Source organism: Ctenopharyngodon idella, chromosome 15 (genome assembly GCF_019924925.1).
Source record: "Ctenopharyngodon idella isolate HZGC_01 chromosome 15, HZGC01, whole genome shotgun sequence".
NCBI classification, from domain to species: Eukaryota; Metazoa; Chordata; class Actinopteri; order Cypriniformes; family Xenocyprididae; genus Ctenopharyngodon; species Ctenopharyngodon idella.
In genome coordinates this window covers 15,730,613-15,737,129 of record NC_067234.1, presented here as the reverse complement: position 1 = coordinate 15,737,129, position 6,517 = coordinate 15,730,613, and the positions used below count along the sequence as shown (strand labels likewise).

The 6,517-nt window shown below is 36.7% G+C and overlaps 1 protein-coding gene across 2 annotated transcripts in view; it reads left to right on the top strand.

Annotated features, from left to right (window-relative positions):
* The first annotated feature begins 892 nt into the window (after nucleotides 1–892).
* The window catches only part of trim3a (tripartite motif containing 3a), a 32,768-nt gene continuing 27,143 nt past the window's right edge, over nucleotides 893–6,517 (top strand). The window contains exon 1 of one of the 2 annotated variants that reach the window (XM_051861921.1): nucleotides 893–1,087. The gene's annotated coding sequence lies outside the window, so the exon portion shown is untranslated. Of the gene's footprint in view, nucleotides 1,088–2,616; nucleotides 2,636–6,517 lie in introns of those variants that run through there. The other variant, XM_051861922.1, reaches the window with a different exon arrangement.

The following is a 6,517-nucleotide window of genomic DNA, read 5'->3' as shown; positions in this document are numbered from 1 at the left end:
TCCCCCACCCCACTGTAAACAAAGCCCAACCCTTGCACTATGTAGCCTCACCCCAAACTGCCTTACTTTCACTCATATCATCTTAGGTCATGACTGAACTATTGTTCCTTGTAATAAAACTCTTTTCGGCAGAACTGGGTTTAGGAAAGAAGAGCACCAGATGTTTTCCCTTTTGAAGAGGTCTTTCTAGGGTGTGTACGAAGATGTTTCCTCCCCTTTGGAATTAATTAGTGTTGTAATGTGACTGCCATTCGTTATTTTTATTTATTTATTTACAGTAAATGTATTTAACTCACCTGCAGATAAAGATTATGATTAAACCAGTCATGATAGGCAGTTATTATTCTGTTTCTTTCAATTGCTGTTGCAGTGCATCACAGAGGACTGGCCTTTCGTTCGTGGACGAATCGCTATTTTTGAATGAATCTTTTAAGTGAACAAATCGTTCTGGTTCACTTCCACGCACTGAATCTTTTTTTTTTTTTTTTTTTCGTTCGGCAAGTTCCGTTTTAATCGCGTCACTAACTTTTCTGAGTCATTGTTGTCAGCAGTTACATGACTAAACATTATCTTTTTCTAGACAGCCTGAATTTTGGACACCATTTACTATCTTTTAGTTGATTTATAGACACGCACATTTTATTTTATTCGTTTTTAAACAGATATATTCAGAAGAGTAGAATATAATTCACAGGGAAATCAGTTAACGAATCTGAACAAATCTTTTCAGTCAACAGATTCAAAAGATTCGAGTCACTTGGATGAACCAAAAGAGCCACTACCAGTGAATCACCCCTTTTCAGATATACATTTTAAATAATTACATATTCCAAAACACTATCTCTTATTGGCTATCATAGCTCCTCCTATTCCAGTGCTGGCCAATGAGCGAACACCTCTTGCATTCGCACACGCCCACAATCTCCCTTCACTGTCCCCTCCTTACCGACTCTCCCATTCGGAGAAAAGGACTGCAGTTTTTCATGAAAAACCGTAAAAACCGGATTATTTATCGGACATTGACAATGAAAAACGCTTTCTCCCGTTATTCATGCTGACTCCTCTCTAAATCCGGCCCAAATTTCACGTGAGTGTACTAGTTTCTTACCGTCGCCTCTTCCCAAATTAGACTCATTTTGTCATTGCGGTGAATGCGTTGATACATATGTTGAATTATTCATTGACATTTGTACTGGAGACACGCATCTCGTTGGCTTGGCTGCTGAAATCAGCCCGTTCTTTGTAAATGTTTTCCACAATGTCCACCATCTCCGAGGATGTGAGGAAGTCTTAAAATATCTGCAGGATGTAGATTCCCCTTTATGTCATGGGGATGTGCTTTAGGTCAACGAGTTTTTCAGTAACTGTGATTGTTTTCATATTCCATTGTTTTACCGTGTACGCAGAATGAATGTCATCCCATCACATACTATTTGCTCTTTTTATGGCTATTAGTGCCCTTTAGGCTGTGATCACTCCTCTATAGACATCTTTTTTCTCAAGGAAGTACATCTTTTGTAAAGTTTATAAAGACCTTCTGATGATGAATCATCCAAACTAGGTGCTGTATATGACTTGTGTGATGCATATTGTAAATCACACTGCATGTCTTTAGTAGAGATTGACAGTATAGTTTTTTTTCTGATTGTTTTAAGTGCCCCATAACCATTGTAAAACTGATTTGTGTTTTTAATTATTATTATTATTAAAATTTGTGATTTTATACGTTTATAGCAATTGATTATGACAAAGTTGGATGTTTCCATAATGAAAATTGGAACATCATTTTATTTTTTAGTGTAACCTATTTCTAGTCTTACCACAGATGCTACTGAGAAATCAGGTAAAGTCTTACTGTACATGTAAATGGCCATTGTCTCTGCAGCATTTGTGTTCCCTCAAAAGTCTGTCTTAAAGGGATAGTTCACCCAAAAATGAAAATTGATCTGCTTACCCCCAGGGCATCCAAGATGTAGGTGACTTTGTTTCTTCAGTAGAACACAAATGATGATTTTTAACTCCAAACGTTGCGGTCTGTCAGTCGTATAATGCATGTCAATGATAACAAAATCTATGAGAGTAAAAAAAACATGCACAGACAAATCGAAATTAAACCCTGCGGCTCGTGACGACACATTGATGTCCTAAGACAGGAAACGATCGGTTTGTGCGAGAAACCGAACAGTATTTATATCATTTTTTTACCTATAATACACCACTATGTCCAACTGCCTTGAGCATCCGGTGTGTGAGGTCTGAACGCACTCTGACGCCAGACGCACTCATTGACGGATACGCGCGAGAGATCACTTCTGGCATCAGAGCGCGTTTTCAGACCTCACACACTGGATGCTCAAGGCAGTTGGACATAGTGGTGTATTAGAGGTAAAAAATGATATAATTACTGTTCGGCTTCTCGCACAAACCGATCGTTTCGTGTCTTAGGACATCAATGTGTCGTCACGAGCCGCAGGGTTTAATTTGGGTTTGTCTGTGCATGTTTTTTTTACTCTCATAGATTTTGTTCCCATTGAGAAGCATTATACGACTGACAGACCGCAACGGTTGAAGTTAAAAATCATCATTTGTGTTCTACTGAAGAAACAAAGTCACCTACATCTTTGATGCCCTGGGGGTAAGCAGATAAACATCAAATTTTCATTTTTGGGTGAACTATCCCTTTAAATAGCTTTTTAAATAGCTTCATCATGCACCATTGCTCATGCATGACATGAATTTCACTATAGAGAAATGGGCAAAATTTAAGCCATCTTTAGTGTTCCATGCTTTAGTTCTTTTACTGTTTGCAGTTTATAAGTGCGAGTAAAAGGCATGTTAAATATTTCATTTGGTGTGAAAGCAGTTCAAGACTTAAGTGGGGTTGTTTTAAAATGGACAGGTTTGTTGGATAACAAATTTTGCTGAACAGGTTGCCATGTTGTATTGTTAACACATGCTGCAATTAAAATTACATCCTCTTTAATGTTTTCTCTAGTCAATCATGTTGATTTGTAGTCCATATACTGAAAGGCACACTTACTGTTGTTCACTACACAGTCATCAGATAAGTGTCACAATGAATGGATAGAAGTTCTCTCAAAAACTACTTAATGAGAAGAAATGGCTACTGTAAACACTTTGATTAACAACAAGGCCAGATATCTTAAGTTAAATTAGAAATTATGATTCCAGCTTCCAATGAGCTACTAGTTTAATGTTAAAACACATGGAGAGTCGAGATTTACACTTGTTTTTTGTGCCCTCTTTTGCAACAAGAAATACCTACTGTATGTAAAGTGGGATTCTAGTAAAATAAAGCAGAGAAAGTAGTCTTGAGAAAGTTTTACCAGCCCGTCTGTTCAATATAACAGTTGTTGCCTGCTTTGGCACAGTAAATGCTCAGCTGTTCCTGTCTTCATCTGTTTGAGAAGAAGGATGAAAGTGTAGTCTTTACACCAGCATTTTTCCACAGCTACAGATTATGCATTATCACTGACATGTAGAAATGTTTTGCTGCAGTGCCGTGAGAATCTGCTTCAGCTCTGAGTAGGATGTTAATGCACACTCAGTGACCTTTTGTTGTTTGCTTTATAAATGCTGGTGAATCCTGAGCCAGGCAACAGTGAGATACTACTCTACAACTAGACTGTGATGAAGATAACAGGTTACTGGCGTTCATCACGATAATTGCAATAAAATGAAATCACTCGCTGTTGATGGTGCATTTTATCCGACCAGAAGCATAGCTGTGGAGAAGTCAATATTCTGCTTGTCCTGTCATGTTGAGTGTCTGGACAGGGTTTGGTGAAGGCTAGTGTTGGCTTTGTTTGTGCTGGACAGATGCTGTCAGGTTGATGTTAAGCAAAGCATACAGACAGACAGCAACTCGTTCCAGGTGAATCAATGTGCAGGAATCACGTCTTCGTGTGAGTGACAGTTTACACTGCAGTCCTGTCATCCAGGTGACAGGGGGCTGGGCGGCGCTTGGTGGTCTGGAATGTTTTGACCTTGCAGAAATGTGCAGTTTGTGTATTTCTGTGTGTGTGTGTGTGTGTGTGTGTGTGTGTGTGTGTGTGTGTGTGTGTGTGTGTGCGTGCAGAATTTACACTGCACTCATGCATCACAATGAGTCCAATCAAGCTGACTAGATTTGTCTAGGTAGTGTGAGATTGATTTTATTGGATATGTCTCTCTTCTTCTTCTTCTTCTTCTTCTTCTTCTTTCTTTTTTCTATCCTCTACAATCAAAGTAAAGAGACTTTTAAAGACTTTCGCAGGCATTAAAATACTTTTCAGATTGATAGGTATTGGTGTTACGGCCGACTTTTCATTAATGTTTCATTTCTTTTTTTTTTTGTCTGAACAAGAACTAAATAATCATTGGATTACAAAAATAAATAATTAATAAAAAATAAATAATTTTGATCTACTGTTTACTTTTAAATGCTATGCGGTTCTCACTTGAGAATTAATGACTGGTATGTAAAAAAAAAAAGTAATTTGTGCAAATAACACATTCTATTCTTTTACTTGCAAAGACTATTGTTTTTTTAATTACATAAGAAATTTAGTTGAAAAGTGTAAATATTGCAGTAAAAATATCAGTTAAAAAAATAAATTAATAAAATGATATCATATGCAATATCATATTAGAAATAACCAATTTAGTTGAAAAGTGTAAATATATCAGTAAAAATATCAGTAAAATTAAAAAAAAAAAAATTAAAATTCACCATTATTATCATATTTAATGCATCATGCACTATCATAGGCCTTAGAAATAATAAAAAACAAAGATATGACATACAAAGTATGTAAGGCAGTACAACTAGATCTCTTTTATTGAATCCAAAAGGTTTTAATAAAATTTTGCTTCATATAAATGTATTTTAAAGATTTTGAAGAGTCAAAAGGTCATTCAGTTTAACTGACCAAAGGACAATACAGCCATTTCATTTGTGATTAAAATATCTAAAAATGTAATGTATATATTTTTTATTCTGGCATTATTTTATGACACTATATAAAAACATGGTGCAAAATGGTATTAAAATTATGTGTAGAAGTCGTTTGTTATGAGAAAGAATGTCCGGAAAAATGAATTTCATTGATGTCATTCGGAGTAACCAATATAAAGGGACCATTTTAGATCAAGTCATGCGGTCAGTATCATGTGACAGGATGTGACATCATTCAGACACCTGCAAAGGTCATGAAACAAAGTAACTAACTCTATTTTAACTATTTGAAAAATTCATGTTTTCACTTGCTCATACGCATGTCCTGAAGAGACTGTCCTCCTCCAAAAACTGACGCTATAAGTCGTTTTTTCAAGCACCTTATTACGACCTATATTTAGTCATGCGCCCCCTAGCTGGCGTAAAAATAATGACAGTGTAGTGTTACGTCTGTCACCATGAAATTACGTATGACCGTCGTTACCAAGCAAAATGGGTGTTCATCATTTAAATGCAATGTGTGGACTCTTTACACGGTCCCTTACCCATCGTTTGTCCTATTTCAATTTAGCAAAACTGATTTTTTTATTAACGACTCACTACACCCACCCCAACCCTAAACCCACTCTTAGTGATTTATAGTGCATATACACTTTATGAGCACATGCGTTCCCTGGGATCGAACCCACTATCACATGATCACATGATTGCATATTGTTGTATATTGCAATGCGAAACCCGAAATATAACACAGATAAAAGGGTACAACGCATTAAAATGAAAGTGTCCTGTTGTCCATAGGGGTGCAACTTTACTAAATGCTCCCATGGGTCGTATTTCAGGGAAGTGACAAACGACCTATATGGGCGTATTGGTTGGAGGACATGTTGGTCCCGAAACATCAGGTCATTCGGTACAACCGCTATAAAACATGGAAAATGTTATAATATTTTTTAAAACTTGTACTAAATATAAAATGTTTGATTGTCCTTTTGCTATATCAGCCTGTTAGCATTGTTTGAAAATATTGTTAATCGGTATAACCAGAAGTGTCATTTGGTAAAATCGAAATTTTGGTTAAATCAAATGACTTTTTTGGTGGCAAATTTTGTCCATATTGTAAAAAAGCAGTGTCAATTGATTATAAAAATCACATAATCTCATTGTTAACACTTAATAAAACTTCAAAAATCCAGCGTTAGCGTCAGTTCTGGCAGGTCACGTCAGTCAAGCTCGCATCAGCTCGCGTCAACCTATAGTAATACGACGCCTATCACAGCATCCATATATAAGCTCCTCAGTATCATCAGTAGCTATTGCATTTCTCAGGAGCTAATTACCCTCCTCCATCCCCAGCTCCTTCTCTCATCAGTCAGGATTTGGCCTTATGACTCCCCTGAATCAGACTAATTCTTGAAATATGTGTACATGTTAAATTATTGACATTAAAGATATCTGCATATGTTGGTTCTGTTCTGTTTACCCTAGGGGTGTTATTGCTGCTCTTATCCATGCTAGGCTGCATGGATGCACAGGGAGTTCTTACCCAGAACAGAACCA